We start from the raw sequence: 20,000 nt of genomic DNA on the forward strand, positions 1-20,000 counted from the left end.
CCCCAGAACGGCCAGAGTTCTCGTCCCCACGCGAGCCTGAGGATGGCTGGCCAGGCGATGGGCCAAGCAGCGTCTACTGGCCATACCACCTTGGATACGTCCGATCTCGCAAGCAAAGCAGAGATGGGTTCGGAAATACTTGGTTGGGACACCTCCTGAGAACACCAGGTATTGTAGACAATTTTGATGACGTTTTGCCATCTTGCCCAGCTCGGCTAGCATTGAGTGGCGCCTTGCTGGACACCGACCTTACGTAAAGTAGAGGCTGGAAGTCCCAAGCCTCCCAAGCCCCCCAAGACCTCTAAGATAAGGACGCAACCCCGCCGCCTCTACCAGGCCTCACACCGAGCTCCTTGCCACGGCTAGGAGTGCTTATTGACCCCGCAGCCGGCCGTATGCAAATGATGGCGTTAAAAGCATCTCGCGCTGTGAAGGGGCCAGGCTTTCAGCAGCTGCCCAGGGGATGGTTTTAGAGGGCGACCGCCTAACAAGGGCCAGCAGAAGTAACGTCTTCTTCTTCAAAGAAGCTTGTGTAACTAACCCAATCAGACAGCTGCCCAGGAGCTAACCTCAGTGCTAGGAAGGAGCGGGAGGGAATTGAGGGGGTGGTTCCTGCTAAGGCCCTGAAATAATAATAAGACAGGCAGGAGAGTCTGACGCATGGTGGCGGAAAAGCTGCAGGTGCAAATAGGGAATGTGGTCTCGTGCGAGCAACTTGTGCATGCTCGTTGTGTGTGAGTGTGCGCTTCCTAGGTACGGCGCGCTGCAGACAGTCAAAAGGGTTGCTCCCTTTCATTAAAAGTTAATCCCCGGCTGCAGGCTATTAGAAAGCAACTAACCGCACTCTACTCACCCTACCCAGGTCTACCGGTGAGTCTCGCCGCTGCTCCCGGCCTGTGGCATTGGCCGCGACGCTGACGTTCCGTCGACAGCGCGGCAGCCGATCAGTGAGCTCAGCGGCTCTGAGCGGGGCGTTCTGTCTACAAGACCTTTTTAAGGAGCCAGCAAAAAAGTGAAGAGAAAAGAAAGCACAAAAGCACCTTGTCTTACTAAGCACTGGAAAGGGCAGCCGGCAACCGGACGTCAAAGTGGAAAAGCAGCAAGTGAGAGGCCTGTCTCTGCCTACGGTCACACCACCCTGAACACGCCCGATCTTGTCTGATCTCGGAAGCTAAGCAGGGTCGGGCCTGGTTAGTACTTGAATGAGAGACCGCCTGGGAATACCAGGTGCTGTAGGCTTTTGCTTTTTCTTACTTCCACCAGCAGGGGTCACTCTCCTCTATGCCTTTTTTCCATTCCTTTTTTCACAAGCGCACACATGCTCCTTTCTTCTTTTCATTTGCTTTCTCTTTTGCGCTATTTAATCCTTGCAAAATACCAGCATCCTTCTCATCACCGTGGGCCTCCAGCATTGTTGCTTATTTACTTTTAATACTAGGCTTCTTTTCACCAGGACCAGCGACTCCCGCATGACTGGAGGCAACCACCGCTGACCTGGAGGCCAGTTTACAGCACAACCCAAGCAAAACACCTTTGCAGGCCACACGACCCCCCCGAAGAGCAGCTCAAATTCACTCGCAACCATCTCACCCTCTTCCTTCATTCACTCCTGGGCGTTTCGCTCCACCCCAAGTTGCGGGTCCAGCTTGCTCTTTCTGTCACATCCCCGCGATGAACGGTTTAGCCTGCAGGAGACCCTGCGCCGAGCCATTTTTAAACACATCTGATGCGGCAGGTGTTTCATTGCTCAACAAACAACACCTATAGGGACGGCACAGCCTATGCATCGGTCCTTCGGAGACCGCCCCAGAACGGCCAGAGTTCTCGTCCCCACGCGAGCCTGAGGAAGGCTGGCCGGGCGATGGGCCAAGCAGCGTCTACTGGCCATACCACCTTGGATACGTCCGATCTCGGAAGCAAAGCAGAGATGGGTTCGGAAATACTTGGTTGGGACACCTCCTGAGAACACCAGGTATTGTAGACAATTTTGATGACGTTTTGCCATCTTGCCCAGCTCGGCTAGCATTGAGTGGCGCCTTGCTGGACACCGACCTTACGTAAAGTAGAGGCTGGAAGTCCCAAGCCTCCCAAGCCCCCCAAGACCTCTAAGATAAGGACGCAACCCCGCCGCCTCTACCAGGCCTCACACCGAGCTCCTTGCCACGGCTAGGAGTGCTTATTGACCCCGCAGCCGGCCGTATGCAAATGATGGCGTTAAAAGCATCTCGCGCTGTGAAGGGGCCAGGCTTTCAGCAGCTGCCCAGGGGATGGTTTTAGAGGGCGACCGCCTAACGAGGGCCAGCAGAAGTAACGTCTTCTTCTTCAAAGAAGCTTGTGTAACTAACCCAATCAGACAGCTGCCCAGGAGCTAACCTCAGTGCTAGGAAGGAGCGGGAGGGAATTGAGGGGGTGGTTCCTGCTAAGGCCCTGAAATAATAATAAGACAGGCAGGAGAGTCTGACGCATGGTGGCGGAAAAGCTGCAGGTGCAAATAGGGAATGTGGTCTCGTGCGAGCAACTTGTGCATACTCACTGTGTGTGAGTGTGCGCTTCCTAGGTACGGCGCGCTGCAGACAGTCAAAAGGGTTGCTCCCTTTCATTAAAAGTTAATCCCCGGCTGCAGGCTATTAGAAAGCAACTAACCGCGCTCTACTCACCCTACCCAGGTCTACCGGTGAGTCTCGCCGCTGCTCCCGGCCTGTGGCATTGGCCGCGACGCTGACGTTCCGTCGACAGCGCGGCAGCCGATCAGTGAGCTCAGCGGCTGTGAGCGGGGCGTTCTGTCTACAAGACCTTTTTAAGGAGCCAGCAAAAAAGTGAAGAGAAAGGAAAGCACAAAAGCACCTTGTCTTACTAAGCACTGGAAAGGGCAGCCGGCAACCGGACGTCAAAGTGGAAAAGCAGCAAGTGAGAGGCCTGTCTCTGCCTGTCTCTGCCTGTCTCTGCCTGTCTCTGCCTGTCTCTGCCTGTCTCTGCCTGTCTCTGCCTGTCTCTGCCTGTCTCTGCCTGTCTCTGCCTGTCTCTGCCTACGGCCACACCACCCTGAACACGCCCAATCTCGTCTGATCTCGGAAGCTAAGCAGGGTCAGGCCTGGTTAGTACTTGGATGGGAGGCTGCCTGGGAATACCAGGTGCTGTAGGCTTTTGCTTTTTCTTACTTCCACCAGCAGGGGTCACTCTCCTCTATGCCTTTTTTCCATTCCTTTTTTCACAAGCGCACACATGCTCCTTTCTTCTTTTCATTTGCTTTCTCTCTTGCGCTATTTAATCCTTGCAAAATACCAGCATCCTTCTCATCACCGTGGGCCTCCAGCATTGCTGCTTATTTACTTTTAATACTAGGCTTCTTTTCACCAGGACCAGCGACTCCCGCATGACTGGAGGCAACCACCGCTGACCTGGAGGCAACCACCGGTAACCTGGAGGCCAGTTTACAGCACAACCCAAGCAAAACACCTTTGCAGGCCACACGACCCCCCCGAAGAGCAGCTCAAATTCACTCGCAACCATCTCACCCTCTTCCTTCATTCACTCCTGGGCGTTTCGCTCCACCCCAAGTTGCGGGTCCAGCTTGCTCTTTCTGTCACATCCCCGCGATGAACGGTTTAGCCTGCAGGAGACCCTGCGCCGAGCCATTTTTAAACACATCTGATGCGGCAGGTGTTTCATTGCTCAACAAACAACACCTATAGGGACGGCACAGCCTATGCATCGGTCCTTTGGAGACCGCCCCAGAACGGCCAGAGTTCTCGTCCCCACGCGAGCCTGAGGAAGGCTGGCCAGGCGATGGGCCAAGCAGCGTCTACTGGCCATACCACCTTGGATACGTCCGATCTCGGAAGCAAAGCAGAGATGGGTTCGGAAATACTTGGTTGGGACACCTCCTGAGAACACCAGGTATTGTAGACAATTTTGATGACGTTTTGCCATCTTGCCCAGCTCGGCTAGCATTGAGTGGCGCCTTGCTGGACACCGACCTTACGTAAAGTAGAGGCTGGAAGTCCCAAGCATCCCAAGCCCCCCAAGACCTCTAAGATAAGGACGCAACCCCGCCGCCTCTACCAGGCCTCACACCGAGCTCCTTGCCACGGCTAGGAGTGCTTATTGACCCCGCAGCCGGCCGTATGCAAATGATGGCGTTAAAAGCATCTCGCGCTGTGAAGGGGCCAGGCTTTCAGCAGCTGCCCAGGGGATGGTTTTAGAGGGCGACCGCCTAACGAGGGCCAGCAGAAGTAACGTCTTCTTCTTCAAAGAATCTTGTGTAACTAACCCAATCAGACAGCTGCCCAGGAGCTAACCTCAGTGCTAGGAAGGAGCGGGAGGGAATTGAGGGGGTGGTTCCTGCTAAGGCCCTGAAATAATAATAAGACAGGCAGGAGAGTCTGACGCATGGTGGCGGAAAAGCTGCAGGTGCAAATAGGGAATGTGGTCTCGTGCGAGCAACTTGTGCATGCTCGCTGTGTGTGAGTGTGCGCTTCCTAGGTACGGCGCGCTGCAGACAGTCAAAAGGGTTGCTCCCTTTCATTAAAAGTTAATCCCCGGCTGCAGGCTATTAGAAAGCAACTAACCGCGCTCTACTCACCCTACCCAGGTCTACCGGTGAGTCTCGCCGCTGCTCCCGGCCTGTGGCATTGGCCGCGACGCTGACGTTCCGTCGACAGCGCGGCAGCCGATCAGTGAGCTCAGCTGCTCTGAGCGGGGCGTTCTGTCTACAAGACCTTTTTAAGGAGCCAGCAAAAAAGTGAAGAGAAAGGAAAGCACAAAAGCACCTTGTCTTACTAAGCACTGGAAAGGGCAGCCGGCAACCGGACGTCAAAGTGGAAAAGCAGCAAGTGAGAGGCCTGTCTCTGCCTGTCTCTGCCTTTCTCTGCCTGTCTCTGCCTGTCTCTGCCTGTCTCTGCCTGTCTCTGCCTGTCTCTGCCTGTCTCTGCCTGTCTCTGCCTGTCTCTGCCTGTCTCTGCCTACGGCCACACCACCCTGAACACGCCCGATCTCGTCTGATCTCGGAAGCTAAGCAGGGTCAGGCCTGGTTAGTACTTGGATGGGAGGCTGCCTGGGAATACCAGGTGCTGTAGGCTTTTGCTTTTTCTTACTTCCACCAGCAGGGGTCACTCTCCTCTATGCCTTTTTTCCATTCCTTTTTTCACAAGCGCACACATGCTCCTTTCTTCTTTTCATTTGCTTTCTCTCTTGCGCTATTTAATCCTTGCAAAATACCAGCATCCTTCTCATCACCGTGGGCCTCCAGCATTGCTGCTTATTTACTTTTAATACTAGGCTTCTTTTCACCAGGACCAGCGACTCCCGCATGACTGGAGGCAACCACCGCTGACCTGGAGGCAACCACCGGTAACCTGGAGGCCAGTTTACAGCACAACCCAAGCAAAACACCTTTGCAGGCCACACGACCCCCCCGAAGAGCAGCTCAAATTCACTCGCAACCATCTCACCCTCTTCCTTCATTCACTCCTGGGCGTTTCGCTCCACCCCAAGTTGCGGGTCCAGCTTGCTCTTTCTGTCACATCCCCGCGATGAACGGTTTAGCCTGCAGGAGACCCTGCGCCGAGCCATTTTTAAACACATCTGATGCGGCAGGTGTTTCATTGCTCAACAAACAACACCTATAGGGACGGCACAGCCTATGCATCGGTCCTTTGGAGACCGCCCCAGAACGGCCAGAGTTCTCGTCCCCACGCGAGCCTGAGGAAGGCTGGCCAGGCGATGGGCCAAGCAGCGTCTACTGGCCATACCACCTTGGATACGTCCGATCTCGGAAGCAAAGCAGAGATGGGTTCGGAAATACTTGGTTGGGACACCTCCTGAGAACACCAGGTATTGTAGACAATTTTGATGACGTTTTGCCATCTTGCCCAGCTCGGCTAGCATTGAGTGGCGCCTTGCTGGACACCGACCTTACGTAAAGTAGAGGCTGGAAGTCCCAAGCATCCCAAGCCCCCCAAGACCTCTAAGATAAGGACGCAACCCCGCCGCCTCTACCAGGCCTCACACCGAGCTCCTTGCCACGGCTAGGAGTGCTTATTGACCCCGCAGCCGGCCGTATGCAAATGATGGCGTTAAAAGCATCTCGCGCTGTGAAGGGGCCAGGCTTTCAGCAGCTGCCCAGGGGATGGTTTTAGAGGGCGACCGACTAACGAGGGCCAGCAGAAGTAACGTCTTCTTCTTCAAAGAATCTTGTGTAACTAACCCAATCAGACAGCTGCCCAGGAGCTAACCTCAGTGCTAGGAAGGAGCGGGAGGGAATTGAGGGGGTGGTTCCTGCTAAGGCCCTGAAATAATAATAAGACAGGCAGGAGAGTCTGACGCATGGTGGCGGAAAAGCTGCAGGTGCAAATAGGGAATGTGGTCTCGTGCGAGCAACTTGTGCATGCTCGCTGTGTGTGAGTGTGCGCTTCCTAGGTACGGCGCGCTGCAGACAGTCAAAAGGGTTGCTCCCTTTCATTAAAAGTTAATCCCCGGCTGCAGGCTATTAGAAAGCAACTAACCGCGCTCTACTCACCCTACCCAGGTCTACCGGTGAGTCTCGCCGCTGCTCCCGGCCTGTGGCATTGGCCGCGACGCTGACGTTCCGTCGACAGCGCGGCAGCCGATCAGTGAGCTCAGCGGCTCTGAGCGGGGCGTTCTGTCTACAAGACCTTTTTAAGGAGCCAGCAAAAAAGTGAAGAGAAAAGAAAGCACAAAAGCACCTTGTCTTACTAAGCACTGGAAAGGGCAGCCGGCAACCGGACGTCAAAGTGGAAAAGCAGCAAGTGAGAGGCCTGTCTCTGCCTACGGCCACACCACCCTGAACACGCCCGATCTTGTCTGATCTTGGAAGCTAAGCATGGTTGGGCCTGGTTAGTACTTGGATGGGAGACCGCCTGGGAATACCAGGTGCTGTAGGCTTTTGCCTTTTCTTACTTCCACCAGCAGGGGTCACTCTCCTCTATGCCTTTTTTCCATTCCTTTTTTCACAAGCGCACACATGCTCCTTTCTTCTTTTCATTTGCTTTCTCTCTTGCGCTATTTAATCCTTGCAAAATACCAGCATCCTTCTCATCACCGTGGGCCTCCAGCATTGTTGCTTATTTACTTTTAATACTAGGCTTCTTTTCACCAGGACCAGCGACTCCCGCATGACTGGAGGCAACCACCGCTGACCTGGAGGCAACCACCGGTAACCTGGAGGCCAGTTTACAGCACAACCCAAGCAAAACACCTTTGCAGGCCACACGACCCCCCCGAAGAGCAGCTCAAATTCACTCGCAACCATCTCACCCTCTTCCTTCATTCACTCCTGGGCGTTTCGCTCCACCCCAAGTTGCGGGTCCAGCTTGCTCTTTCTGTCACATCCCCGCGATGAACGGTTTAGCCTGCAGGAGACCCTGCGCCGAGCCATTTTTAAACACATCTGATGCGGCAGGTGTTTCATTGCTCAACAAACAACACCTATAGGGACGGCACAGCCTATGCATCGGTCCTTCGGAGACCGCCCCAGAACGGCCAGAGTTCTCGTCCCCACGCGAGCCTGAGGAAGGCTGGCCGGGCGATGGGCCAAGCAGCGTCTACTGGCCATACCACCTTGGATACGTCCGATCTCGGAAGCAAAGCAGAGATGGGTTCGGAAATACTTGGTTGGGACACCTCCTGAGAACACCAGGTATTGTAGACAATTTTGATGACGTTTTGCCATCTTGCCCAGCTCGGCTAGCATTGAGTGGCGCCTTGCTGGACACCGACCTTACGTAAAGTAGAGGCTGGAAGTCCCAAGCATCCCAAGCCCCCCAAGACCTCTAAGATAAGGACGCAACCCCGCCGCCTCTACCAGGCCTCACACCGAGCTCCTTGCCACGGCTAGGAGTGCTTATTGACCCTGCAGCCGGCCGTATGCAAATGATGGCGTTAAAAGCATCTCGCGCTGTGAAGGGGCCAGGCTTTCAGCAGCTGCCCAGGGGATGGTTTTAGAGGGCGACCGCCTAACGAGGGCCAGCAGAAGTAACGTCTTCTTCTTCAAAGAATCTTGTGTAACTAACCCAATCAGACAGCTGCCCAGGAGCTAACCTCAGTGCTAGGAAGGAGCGGGAGGGAATTGAGGGGGTGGTTCCTGCTAAGGCCCTGAAATAATAATAAGACAGGCAGGAGAGTCTGACGCATGGTGGCGGAAAAGCTGCAGGTGCAAATAGGGAATGTGGTCTCGTGCGAGCAACTTGTGCATGCTCGCTGTGTGTGAGTGTGCGCTTCCTAGGTACGGCGCGCTGCAGACAGTCAAAAGGGTTGCTCCCTTTCATTAAAAGTTAATCCCCGGCTGCAGGCTATTAGAAAGCAACTAACCGCGCTCTACTCACCCTACCCAGGTCTACCGGTGAGTCTCGCCGCTGCTCCCGGCCTGTGGCATTGGCCGCGACGCTGACGTTCCGTCGACAGCGCGGCAGCCGATCAGTGAGCTCAGCGGCTCTGAGCGGGGCGTTCTGTCTACAAGACCTTTTTAAGGAGCCAGCAAAAAAGTGAAGAGAAAAGAAAGCACAAAAGCACCTTGTCTTACTAAGCACTGGAAAGGGCAGCCGGCAACCGGACGTCAAAGTGGAAAAGCAGCAAGTGAGAGGCCTGTCTCTGCCTACGGCCACACTACCCTGAACACGCCCGATCTTGTCTGATCTCGGAAGCTAAGCAGGGTTGGGCCTGGTTAGTTCTTGGATGGAAGACCGCCTGGGAATACCAGGTGCTGTAGGCTTTTGCCTTTTCTTACTTCCACCAGCAGGGGTCACTCTCCTCTATGCCTTTTTTCCATTCCTTTTTTCACAAGCGCACACATGCTCCTTTCTTCTTTTCATTTGCTTTCTCTCTTGCGCTATTTAATCCTTGCAAAATACCAGCATCCTTCTCATCACCGTGGGCCTCCAGCATTGTTGCTTATTTACTTTTAATACTAGGCTTCTTTTCACCAGGACCAGCGACTCCCGCATGACTGGAGGCAACCACCGGTAACCTGGAGGCCAGTTTACAGCACAACCCAAGCAAAACACCTTTGCAGGCCACACGACCCCCCCGAAGAGCAGCTCAAATTCACTCGCAACCATCTCACCCTCTTCCTTCATTCACTCCTGGGCGTTTCGCTCCACCCCAAGTTGCGGGTCCAGCTTGCTCTTTCTGTCACATCCCCGCGATGAACGGTTTAGCCTGCAGGAGACCCTGCGCCGAGCCATTTTTAAACACATCTGATGCGGCAGGTGTTTCATTGCTCAACAAACAACACCTATAGGGACGGCACAGCCTATGCATCGGTCCTTCGGAGACCGCCCCAGAACGGCCAGAGTTCTCGTCCCCACGCGAGCCTGAGGAAGGCTGGCCAGGCGATGGGCCAAGCAGCGTCTACTGGCCATACCACCTTGGCTACGTCCGATCTCGGAAGCAAAGCAGAGATGGGTTCGGAAATACTTGGTTGGGACACCTCCTGAGAACACCAGGTATTGTAGACAATTTTGATGACGTTTTGCCATCTTGCCCAGCTCGGCTAGCATTGAGTGGCGCCTTGCTGGACACCGACCTTACGTAAAGTAGAGGCTGGAAGTCCCAAGCATCCCAAGCCCCCCAAGACCTCTAAGATAAGGACGCAACCCCGCCGCCTCTACCAGGCCTCACACCGAGCTCCTTGCCACGGCTAGGAGTGCTTATTGACCCCGCAGCCGTCCGTATGCAAATGATGGCGTTAAAAGCATCTCGCGCTGTGAAGGGGCCAGGCTTTCAGCAGCTGCCCAGGGGATGGTTTTAGAGGGCGACCGCCTAACGAGGGCCAGCAGAAGTAACGTCTTCTTCTTCAAAGAATCTTGTGTAACTAACCCAATCAGACAGCTGCCCAGGAGCTAACCTCAGTGCTAGGAAGGAGCGGGAGGGAATTGAGGGGGTGGTTCCTGCTAAGGCCCTGAAATAATAATAAGACAGGCAGGAGAGTCTGACGCATGGTGGCGGAAAAGCTGCAGGTGCAAATAGGGAATGTGGTCTCGTGCGAGCAACTTGTGCATGCTCGCTGTGTGTGAGTGTGCGCTTCCTAGGTACGGCGCGCTGCAGACAGTCAAAAGGGTTGCTCCCTTTCATTAAAAGTTAATCCCCGGCTGCAGGCTATTAGAAAGCAACTAACCGCGCTCTACTCACCCTACCCAGGTCTACCGGTGAGTCTCGCCGCTGCTCCCGGCCTGTGGCATTGGCCGCGATGCTGACGCTCCGTCGACAGCGCGGCAGCCGATCAGTGAGCTCAGCGGCTCTGAGCGGGGCGTTCTGTCTACAAGACCTTTTTAAGGAGCCAGCAAAAAAGTGAAGAGAAAAGAAAGCACAAAAGCACCTTGTCTTACTAAGCACTGGAAAGGGCAGCCGGCAACCGGACGTCAAAGTGGAAAAGCAGCAAGTGAGAGGCCTATCTCTGCATACGGCCACACCACCCTGAACACACCCGATCTCGTCTGATCTCGGAAGTTAAGCAGGGTTGGGCCTGGTTAGTACTTGGATGGGAGAATGCCTGGGAATACCAGGTGCTGTAGGCTTTTGCCTTTTCTTACTTCCACCAGCAGGGGTCACTCTCCTCTATGCCTTTTTTCCATTCCTTTTTTCACAAGCGCACACATGCTCCTTTCTTCTTTTCATTTGCTTTCTCTCTTGCGCTATTTAATCCTTGCAAAATACCAGCATCCTTCTCATCACCGTGGGCCTCCAGCATTGTTGCTTATTTACTTTTAATACTAGGCTTCTTTTCACCAGGACCAGCGACTCCCGCATGACTGGAGGCAACCACCGCTGACCTGGAGGCAACCACCAGTAACCTGGAGGCCAGTTTACAGCACAACCCAAGCAAAACACCTTTGCAGGCCACACGACCCCCCCGAAGAGCAGCTCAAATTCACTCGCAACCATCTCACCCTCTTCTTTCATTCACTCCTCGGCGTTTCGCTCCACCCCAAGTTGCGGGTCCAGCTTGCTCTTTCTGTCACATCCCCGCGATGAACGGTTTAGCCTGCAGGAGACCCTGCGCCGAGCCATTTTTAAACACATCTGATGCGGCAGGTGTTTCATTGCTCAACAAACAACACCTATAGGGACGGCACAGCCTATGCATCAGTCCTTCGGAGACCGCCCCAGAACGGCCAGAGTTCTCGTCCCCACGCGAGCCTGAGGAAGGCTGGCCGGGCGATGGGCCAAGCAGCGTCTACTGGCCATACCACCTTGGATACGTCCGATCTCGGAAGCAAAGCAGAGATGGGTTCGGAAATACTTGGTTGGGACACCTCCTGAGAACACCAGGTATTGTAGACAATTTTGATGACGTTTTGCCATCTTGCCCAGCTCGGCTAGCATTGAGTGGCGCCTTGCTGGACACCGACCTTACGTAAAGTAGAGGCTGGAAGTCCCAAGCATCCCAAGCCCCCCAAGACCTCTAAGATAAGGACGCAACTCCGCCGCCTCTACCAGGCCTCACACCGAGCTCCTTGCCACGGCTAGGAGTGCTTATTGACCCCGCAGCCGGCCGTATGCAAATGATGGCGTTAAAAGCATCTCGCGCTGTGAAGGGGCCAGGCTTTCAGCAGCTGCCCAGGGGATGGTTTTAGAGGGCGACCGCCTAACGAGGGCCAGCAGAAGTAACGTCTTCTTCTTCAAAGAATCTTGTGTAACTAACCCAATCAGACAGCTGCCCAGGAGCTAACCTCAGTGCTAGGAAGGAGCGGGAGGGAATTGAGGGGGTGGTTCCTGCTATGGCCCTGAAATAATAATAAGACAGGCAGGAGAGTCTGACGCATGGTGGCGGAAAAGCTGCAGGTGCAAATAGGGAATGTGGTCTCGTGCGAGCAACTTGTGCATGCTCGCTGTGTGTGAGTGTGCGCTTCCTAGGTACGGCGCGCTGCAGACAGTCAAAAGGGTTGCTCCCTTTCATTAAAAGTTAATCCCCGGCTGCAGGCTATTAGAAAGCAACTAACCGCGCTCTACTCACCCTACCCAGGTCTACCGGTGAGTCTCGCCGCTGCTCCCGGCCTGTGGCATTGGCCGCGACGCTGACGTTCCGTCGACAGCGCGGCAGCCGATCAGTGAGCTCAGCGGCTCTGAGCGGGGCGTTCTGTCTACAAGACCTTTTTAAGGAGCCAGCAAAAAAGTGAAGAGAAAAGAAAGCACAAAAGCACCTTGTCTTACTAAGCACTGGAAAGGGCAGCCGGCAACCGGACGTCAAAGTGGAAAAGCAGCAAGTGAGAGGCCTGTCTCTGCCTACGGCCACACCACCCTGAACATGCCCAATCTCGTCTGATCTCAGAAGCTAAGCAGGGTCGGGCCTGGTTAGTACTTGGATGGGAGACCGCCTGGGAATACCAGGTGCTGTAAGCTTTTGCCTTTTCTTACTTCCACCAGCAGGGGTCACTCTCCTCTTTGCCTTTTTTCCATTCCTTTTTTCACAAGCGCACACATGCTCCTTTCTTCTTTTCATTTGCTTTCTCTCTTGCGCTATTTAATCCTTGCAAAATACCAGCATCCTTCTCATCACCGTGGGCCTCCAGCATTGTTGCTTATTTACTTTTAATACTAGGCTTCTTTTCACCAGGACCAGCGACTCCCGCATGACTGGAGGCAACCACCGCTGACCTGGAGGCAACCACCGGTAACCTGGAGGCCAGTTTACAGCACAACCCAAGCAAAACACCTTTGCAGGCCACACGACCCCCCCGAAGAGCAGCTCAAATTCACTCGCAACCATCTCACCCTCTTCCTTCATTCACTCCTGGGCGTTTCGCTCCACCCCAAGTTGCGGGTCCAGCTTGCTCTTTCTGTCACATCCCCGCGATGAACGGTTTAGCCTGCAGGAGACCTTGCGCCGAGCCATTTTTAAACACATCTGATGCGGCAGGTGTTTCATTGCTCAACAAACAACACCTATAGGGACGGCACAGCCTATGCATCGGTCCTTCGGAGACCGCCCCAGAACGGCCAGAGTTCTCGTCCCCACGCAAGCCTGAGGAAGGCTGGCCGGGCGATGGGCCAAGCAGCGTCTACTGGCCATACCACCTTGGATACGTCCGATCTCGGAAGCAAAGCAGAGATGGGTTCGGAAATACTTGGTTGGGACACCTCCTGAGAACACCAGGTATTGTAGACAATTTTGATGACGTTTTGCCATCTTGCCCAGCTCGGCTAGCATTGAGTGGCGCCTTGCTGGACACCGACCTTACGTAAAGTAGAGGCTGGAAGTCCCAAGCATCCCAAGCCCCCCAAGACCTCTAAGATAAGGACGCAACCCCGCCGCCTCTACCAGGCCTCACACCGAGCTCCTTGCCACGGCTAGGAGCGCTTATTGACCCCGCAGCCGGCCGTATGCAAATGATGGCGTTAAAAGCATCTCGCGCTGTGAAGGGGCCAGGCTTTCAGCAGCTGCCCAGGGGATGGTTTTAGAGGGCGACCGCCTAACGAGGGCCAGCAGAAGTAACGTCTTCTTCTTCAAAGAAGCTTGTGTAACTAACCCAATCAGACAGCTGCCCAGGAGCTAACCTCAGTGCTAGGAAGGAGCGGGAGGGAATTGAGGGGGTGGTTCCTGCTAAGGCCCTGAAATAATAATAAGACAGGCAGGAGAGTCTGACGCATGGTGGCGGAAAAGCTGCAGGTGCAAATAGGGAATGTGGTCTCGTGCGAGCAACTTGTGCATGCTCGCTGTGTGTGAGTGTGCGCTTCCTAGGTACGGCGCGCTGCAGACAGTCAAAAGGGTTGCTCCCTTTCATTAAAAGTTAATCCCCGGCTGCAGGCTATTAGAAAGCAACTAACCGCGCTCTACTCACCCTACCCAGGTCTACCGGTGAGTCTCGCCGCTGCTCCTGGCCTGTGGCATTGGCCGCGACGCTGACGTTCCGTCGACAGCGCGGCAGCCGATCAGTGAGCTCAGCGGCTCTGAGCGGGGCGTTCTGTCTACAAGACCTTTTTAAGGAGCCAGCAAAAAAGTGAAGAGAAAAGAAAGCACAAAAGCACCTTGTCTTACTAAGCACTGGAAAGGGCAGCCGGCAACCGGACGTCAAAGTGGAAAAGCAGCAAGTGAGAAGCCTGTCTCTGCCTACGGCCACACCACCCTGAACACGCCCGATCTTGTCTGATCTCGGGCTTGGTTAGTACATGGATGGGAGACTGCCTGGGAATACCAGGTGCTGTAGGCTTTTGCCTTTTCTTACTTCCACCAGCAGGGGTCACTCTCCTCTATGCCTTTTTTCCATTCCTTTTTTCACAAGCGCACACATGCTCCTTTCTTCTTTTCATTTGCTTTCTCTCTTGCGCTATTTAATCCTTGCAAAATACCAGCATCCTTCTCATCACCGTGGGCCTCCAGCATTGTTGCTTATTTACTTTTAATACTAGGCTTCTTTTCACCAGGACCAGCGACTCCCGCATGACTGGAGGCAACCACCGCTGACCTGGAGGCAACCACCGGTAACCTGGAGGCCAGTTTACAGCACAACCCAAGCAAAACACCTTTGCAGGCCACACGACCCCCCCGAAGAGCAGCTCAAATTCACTCGCAACCATCTCACCCTCTTCCTTCATTCACTCCTGGGCGTTTCGCTCCACCCCAAGTTGCGGGTCCAGCTTGCTCTTTCTGTCACATCCCCGCGATGAACGGTTTAGCCTGCAGGAGACCCTGCGCCGAGCCATTTTTAAACACATCTGATGCGGCAGGTGTTTCATTGCTCAACAAACAACACCTATAGGGACGGCACAGCCTATGCATCGGTCCTTCGGAGACCGCCCCAGAACGGCCAGAGTTCTCGTCCCCACGCGAGCCTGAGGAAGGCTGGCCGGGCGATGGGCCAAGCAGCGTCTACTGGCCATACCACCTTGGATATGTCCGATCTCGGAAGCAAAGCAGAGATGGGTTCGGAAATACTTGGTTGGGACACCTCCTGAGAACACCAGGTATTGTAGACAATTTTGATGACGTTTTGCCATCTTGCCCAGCTCGGCTAGCATTGAGTGGCGCCTTGCTGGACACCGACCTTACGTAAAGTAGAGGCTGGAAGTCCCAAGCATCCCAAGCCCCCCAAGACCTCTAAGATAAGGACGCAACCCCGCCGCCTCTACCAGGCCTCACACCGAGCTCCTTGCCACGGCTAGGAGTGCTTATTGACCCCGCAGCCGGCCGTATGCAAATGATGGCGTTAAAAGCATCTCGCGCTGTGAAGGGGCCAGGCTTTCAGCAGCTGCCCAGGGGATGGTTTTAGAGGGCGACCGACTAACGAGGGCCAGCAGAAGTAACGTCTTCTTCTTCAAAGAATCTTGTGTAACTAACCCAATCAGACAGCTGCCCAGGAGCTAACCTCAGTGCTAGGAAGGAGCGGGAGGGAATTGAGGGGGTGGTTCCTGCTAAGGCCCTGAAATAATAATAAGACAGGCAGGAGAGTCTGACGCATGGTGGCGGAAAAGCTGCAGGTGCAAATAGGGAATGTGGTCTCGTGCGAGCAACTTGTGCATGCTCGCTGTGTGTGAGTGTGCGCTTCCTAGGTACGGCGCGCTGCAGACAGTCAAAAGGGTTGCTCCCTTTCATTAAAAGTTAATCCCCGGCTGCAGGCTATTAGAAAGCAACTAACCGCGCTCTACTCACCCTACCCAGGTCTACCGGTGAGTCTCGCCGCTGCTCCCGGCCTGTGGCATTGGCCGCGACGCTGACGTTCCGTCGACAGCGCGGCACCCGATCAGTGAGCTCAGCGGCTCTGAGCGGGGCGTTCTGTCTACAAGACCTTTTTAAGGAGCCAGCAAAAAAGTGAAGAGAAAAGAAAGCACAAAAGCACCTTGTCTTACTAAGCACTGGAAAGGGCAGCCGGCAACCGGACGTCAAAGTGGAAAAGCAGCAAGTGAGAGGCCTGTCTCTGCCTACGGTCACACCACCCTGAACACGCCTGATCTCGTCTGATCTCAGAAGCTAAGCAGGGTCGGGCCTGGTTAGTACTTGGATGGGAGACCGCCTGGGAATACCAGGTGCTGTACGCTTTTGCCTTTTCTTACTTCCACCAGCAGGGGTCACTCTCCTCTTTGCCTTTTTTCCATTCCTTTTTTCACAAGCGCACACATGCTCCTTTCTTCTTTTCATTTGCTTTCTCTCTTGCGCTATTTAATCCTTGCAAAATACCAGCATCCTTCTCATCACCGTGGGCCTCCAGCATTGTTGCTTATTTACTTTTAATACTAGGCTTCTTTTCACCAGGACCAGCGACTCCCGCATGACTGGAGGCAACCACCGCTGACCTGGAGGCAACCACCGGTAACCTGGAGGCCAGTTTACAGCACAACCCAAGCAAAACACCTTTGCAGGCCACACGACCACCCCGAAGAGCAGCTCAAATTCACTCGCAACCATCTCACCCTCTTCCTTCATTCACTCCTGGGCGTTTCGCTCCACCCCAAGTTGCGGGTCCAGCTTGCTCTTTCTGTCACATCCCCGCGATGAACGGTTTAGCCTGCAGGAGACCCTGCGCCGAGCCATTTTTAAACACATCTGATGCAGCAGGTGTTTCATTGCTCAACAAACAACACCTATAGGGACGGCACAGCCTATGCATCGGTCCTTCGGAGACCGCCCCAGAACGGCCAGAGTTCTCGTCCCCACGCGAGCCTGAGGAAGGCTGGCCGGGCGATGGGCCAAGCAGCGTCTACTGGCCATACCACCTTGGATACGTCCGATCTCGGAAGCAAAGCAGAGATGGGTTCGGAAATACTTGGTTGGGACACCTCCTGAGAACACCAGGTATTGTAGACAATTTTGATGACGTTTTGCCATCTTGACCAGCTCGGCTAGCATTGAGTGGCGCCTTGCTGGACACCGACCTTACGTAAAGTAGAGGCTGGAAGTCCCAAGCATCCCAAGCCCCCCAAGACCTCTAAGATAAGGACGCAACCCCGCCGCCTCTACCAGGCCTCACACCGAGCTCCTTGCCACGGCTAGGAGCGCTTATTGACCCCGCAGCCGGCCGTATGCAAATGATGGCGTTAAAAGCATCTCGCGCTGTGAAGGGGCCAGGCTTTCAGCAGCTGCCCAGGGGATGGTTTTAGAGGGCGACCGCCTAACGAGGGCCAGCAGAAGTAACGTCTTCTTCTTCAAAGAATCTTGTGTAACTAACCCAATCAGACAGCTGCCCAGGAGCTAACCTCAGTGCTAGGAAGGAGCGGGAGGGAATTGAGGGGGTGGTTCCTGCTAAGGCCCTGAAATAATAATAAGACAGGCAGGAGAGTCTGACGCATGGTGGCGGAAAAGCTGCAGGTGCAAATAGGGAATGTGGTCTCGTGCGAGCAACTTGTGCATGCTCGCTGTGTGTGAGTGTGCGCTTCCTAGGTACGGCGCGCTGCAGACAGTCAAAAGGGTTGCTCCCTTTCATTAAAAGTTAATCCCCGGCTGCAGGCTATTAGAAAGCAACTAACCGCGCTCTACTCACCCTACCCAGGTCTACCGGTGAGTCTCGCCGCTGCTCCCGGCCTGTGGCATTGGCCGCGACGCTGACGTTCCGTCGACAGCGCGGCAGCCGATCAGTGAGCTCAGCGGCTCTGAGCGGGGCGTTCTGTCTACAAGACCTTTTTAAGGAGCCAGCAAAAAAGTGAAGAGAAAAGAAAGCACAAAAGCACCTTGTCTTACTAAGCACTGGAAAGGGCAGCCGGCAACCGGACGTCAAAGTGGAAAAGCAGCAAGTGAGAAGCCTGTCTCTGCCTACGGCCACACCACCCTGAACACGCCCGATCTCGTCTGATCTCGGGCCTGGTTAGTACTTGGATGGGAGACCGCCTGGGAATACCAGGTGCTGTAGGCTTTTGCCTTTTCTTACTTCCACCAGCAGGGGTCACTCTCCTCTTTGCCTTTTTTCCATTCCTTTTTTCACAAGCGCACACATGCTCCTTTCTTCTTTTCATTTGCTTTCTCTCTTGCGCTATTTAATCCTTGCAAAATACCAGCATCCTTCTCATCACCGTGGGCCTCCAGCATTGTTGCTTATTTACTTTTAATACTAGGCTTCTTTTCACCAGGACCAGCGACTCCCGCATGACTGGAGGCAACCACCGCTGACCTGGAGGCAACCACCGGTAACCTGGAGGCCAGTTTACAGCACAACCCAAGCAAAACACCTTTGCAGGCCACACGACCACCCCGAAGAGCAGCTCAAATTCACTCGCAACCATCTCACCCTCTTCCTTCATTCACTCCTGGGCGTTTCGCTCCACCCCAAGTTGCGGGTCCAGCTTGCTCTTTCTGTCACATCCCCGCGATGAACGGTTTAGCCTGCAGGAGACCCTGCGCCGAGCCATTTTTAAACACATCTGATGCGGCAGGTGTTTCATTGCTCAACAAACAACACCTATAGGGACGGCACAGCCTATGCATCGGTCCTTCGGAGACCGCCCCAGAACGGCCAGAGTTCTCGTCCCCACGCGAGCCTGAGGAAGGCTGGCCGGGCGATGGGCCAAGCAGCGTCTACTGGCCATACCACCTTGGATACGTCCGATCTCGGAAGCAAAGCAGAGATGGGTTCGGAAATACTTGGTTGGGACACCTCCTGAGAACACCAGGTATTGTAGACAATTTTGATGACGTTTTGCCATCTTGACCAGCTCGGCTAGCATTGAGTGGCGCCTTGCTGGACACCGACCTTACGTAAAGTAGAGGCTGGAAGTCCCAAGCATCCCAAGCCCCCCAAGACCTCTAAGATAAGGACGCAACCCCGCCGCCTCTACCAGGCCTCACACCGAGCTCCTTGCCACGGCTAGGAGTGCTTATTGACCCCGCAGCCGGCCGTATGCAAATGATGGCGTTAAAAGCATCTCGCGCTGTGAAGGGGCCAGGCTTTCAGCAGCTGCCCAGGGGATGGTTTTAGAGGGCGACCGCCTAACGAGGGCCAGCAGAAGTAACGTCTTCTTCTTCAAAGAATCTTGTGTAACTAACCCAATCAGACAGCTGCCCAGGAGCTAACCTCAGTGCTAGGAAGGAGCGGGAGGGAATTGAGGGGGTGGTTCCTGCTAAGGCCCTGAAATAATAATAAGACAGGCAGGAGAGTCTGACGCATGGTGGCGGAAAAGCTGCAGGTGCAAATAGGGAATGTGGTCTCGTGCGAGCAACTTGTGCATGCTCGCTGTGTGTGAGTGTGCGCTTCCTAGGTACGGCGCGCTGCAGACAGTCAAAAGGGTTGCTCCCTTTCATTAAAAGTTAATCCCCGGCTGCAGGCTATTAGAAAGCAACTAACCGCGCTCTACTCACCCTACCCAGGTCTACCGGTGAGTCTCGCCGCTGCTCCCGGCCTGTGGCATTGGCCGCGACGCTGACGTTCCGTCGACAGCGCGGCAGCCGATCAGTGAGCTCAGCGGCTCTGAGCGGGGCGTTCTGTCTACAAGACCTTTTTAAGGAGCCAGCAAAAAAGTGAAGAGAAAAGAAAGCACAAAAGCACCTTGTCTTACTAAGCACTGGAAAGGGCAGCCGGCAACCGGACGTCAAAGTGGAAAAGCAGCAAGTGAGAAGCCTGTCTCTGCCTACGGCCACACCACCCTGAACACGCCTGATCTCGTCTGATCTCGGGCCTGGTTAGTACTTGGATGGGAGACCGCCTGGGAATACCAGGTGCTGTAGGCTTTTGCCTTTTCTTACTTCCACCAGCAGGGGTCACTCTCCTCTTTGCCTTTTTTCCATTCCTTTTTTCACAAGCGCACACATGCTCCTTTCTTCTTTTCATTTGCTTTCTCTCTTGCGCTATTTAATCCTTGCAAAATACCAGCATCCTTCTCATCACCGTGGGCCTCCAGCATTGTTGCTTATTTACTTTTAATACTAGGCTTCTTTTCACCAGGACCAGCGACTCCCGCATGACTGGAGGCAACCACCGCTGACCTGGAGGCAACCACCGGTAACCTGGAGGCCAGTTTACAGCACAACCCAAGCAAAACACCTTTGCAGGCCACACGACCCCCCCGAAGAGCAGCTCAAATTCACTCGCAACCATCTCACCCTCTTCCTTCATTCACTCCTG

At 54.5% G+C, this 20,000-nt stretch overlaps 8 non-coding genes across 8 annotated transcripts; all 8 read left to right on the forward strand.

The window, feature by feature from the left end:
• Positions 1 to 1,120: 1,120 nt before the first annotated feature.
• Positions 1,121 to 1,239, forward strand: LOC141266658 (5S ribosomal RNA). The gene has a single exon (XR_012320688.1). It is a non-coding gene; the product is annotated as a 5S ribosomal RNA (ribosomal RNA).
• A 1,785-nt stretch (positions 1,240 to 3,024) lies between these two features.
• On the forward strand, positions 3,025 to 3,143 carry LOC141267058 (5S ribosomal RNA). The gene has a single exon (XR_012321076.1). It is a non-coding gene; the product is annotated as a 5S ribosomal RNA (ribosomal RNA).
• Positions 3,144 to 4,959: 1,816 nt separating this feature from the next.
• Positions 4,960 to 5,078, forward strand: LOC141266449 (5S ribosomal RNA). The gene has a single exon (XR_012320485.1). It is a non-coding gene; the product is annotated as a 5S ribosomal RNA (ribosomal RNA).
• A 1,706-nt stretch (positions 5,079 to 6,784) lies between these two features.
• Positions 6,785 to 6,903, forward strand: LOC141266467 (5S ribosomal RNA). Its single transcript, XR_012320504.1, has one exon. It is a non-coding gene; the product is annotated as a 5S ribosomal RNA (ribosomal RNA).
• Positions 6,904 to 8,609: 1,706 nt separating this feature from the next.
• LOC141266789 (5S ribosomal RNA) lies at positions 8,610 to 8,728 on the forward strand. Its single transcript, XR_012320813.1, has one exon. It is a non-coding gene; the product is annotated as a 5S ribosomal RNA (ribosomal RNA).
• Positions 8,729 to 10,413: 1,685 nt separating this feature from the next.
• LOC141266212 (5S ribosomal RNA) lies at positions 10,414 to 10,532 on the forward strand. The gene has a single exon (XR_012320265.1). It is a non-coding gene; the product is annotated as a 5S ribosomal RNA (ribosomal RNA).
• Positions 10,533 to 12,238: 1,706 nt separating this feature from the next.
• LOC141267045 (5S ribosomal RNA) lies at positions 12,239 to 12,357 on the forward strand. Its single transcript, XR_012321064.1, has one exon. It is a non-coding gene; the product is annotated as a 5S ribosomal RNA (ribosomal RNA).
• Positions 12,358 to 15,871: 3,514 nt separating this feature from the next.
• On the forward strand, positions 15,872 to 15,990 carry LOC141270052 (5S ribosomal RNA). Its single transcript, XR_012321566.1, has one exon. It is a non-coding gene; the product is annotated as a 5S ribosomal RNA (ribosomal RNA).
• The last annotated feature ends 4,010 nt before the right edge of the window (positions 15,991 to 20,000 follow it).

The sequence above is a fragment of the Phyllobates terribilis genome, unplaced genomic scaffold (assembly GCF_046119375.1).
Source record: "Phyllobates terribilis strain yellow unplaced genomic scaffold, ASM4611937v1 Scaffold_4__5_contigs__length_816908805, whole genome shotgun sequence".
Taxonomy (NCBI): domain Eukaryota; kingdom Metazoa; phylum Chordata; class Amphibia; order Anura; family Dendrobatidae; genus Phyllobates; species Phyllobates terribilis.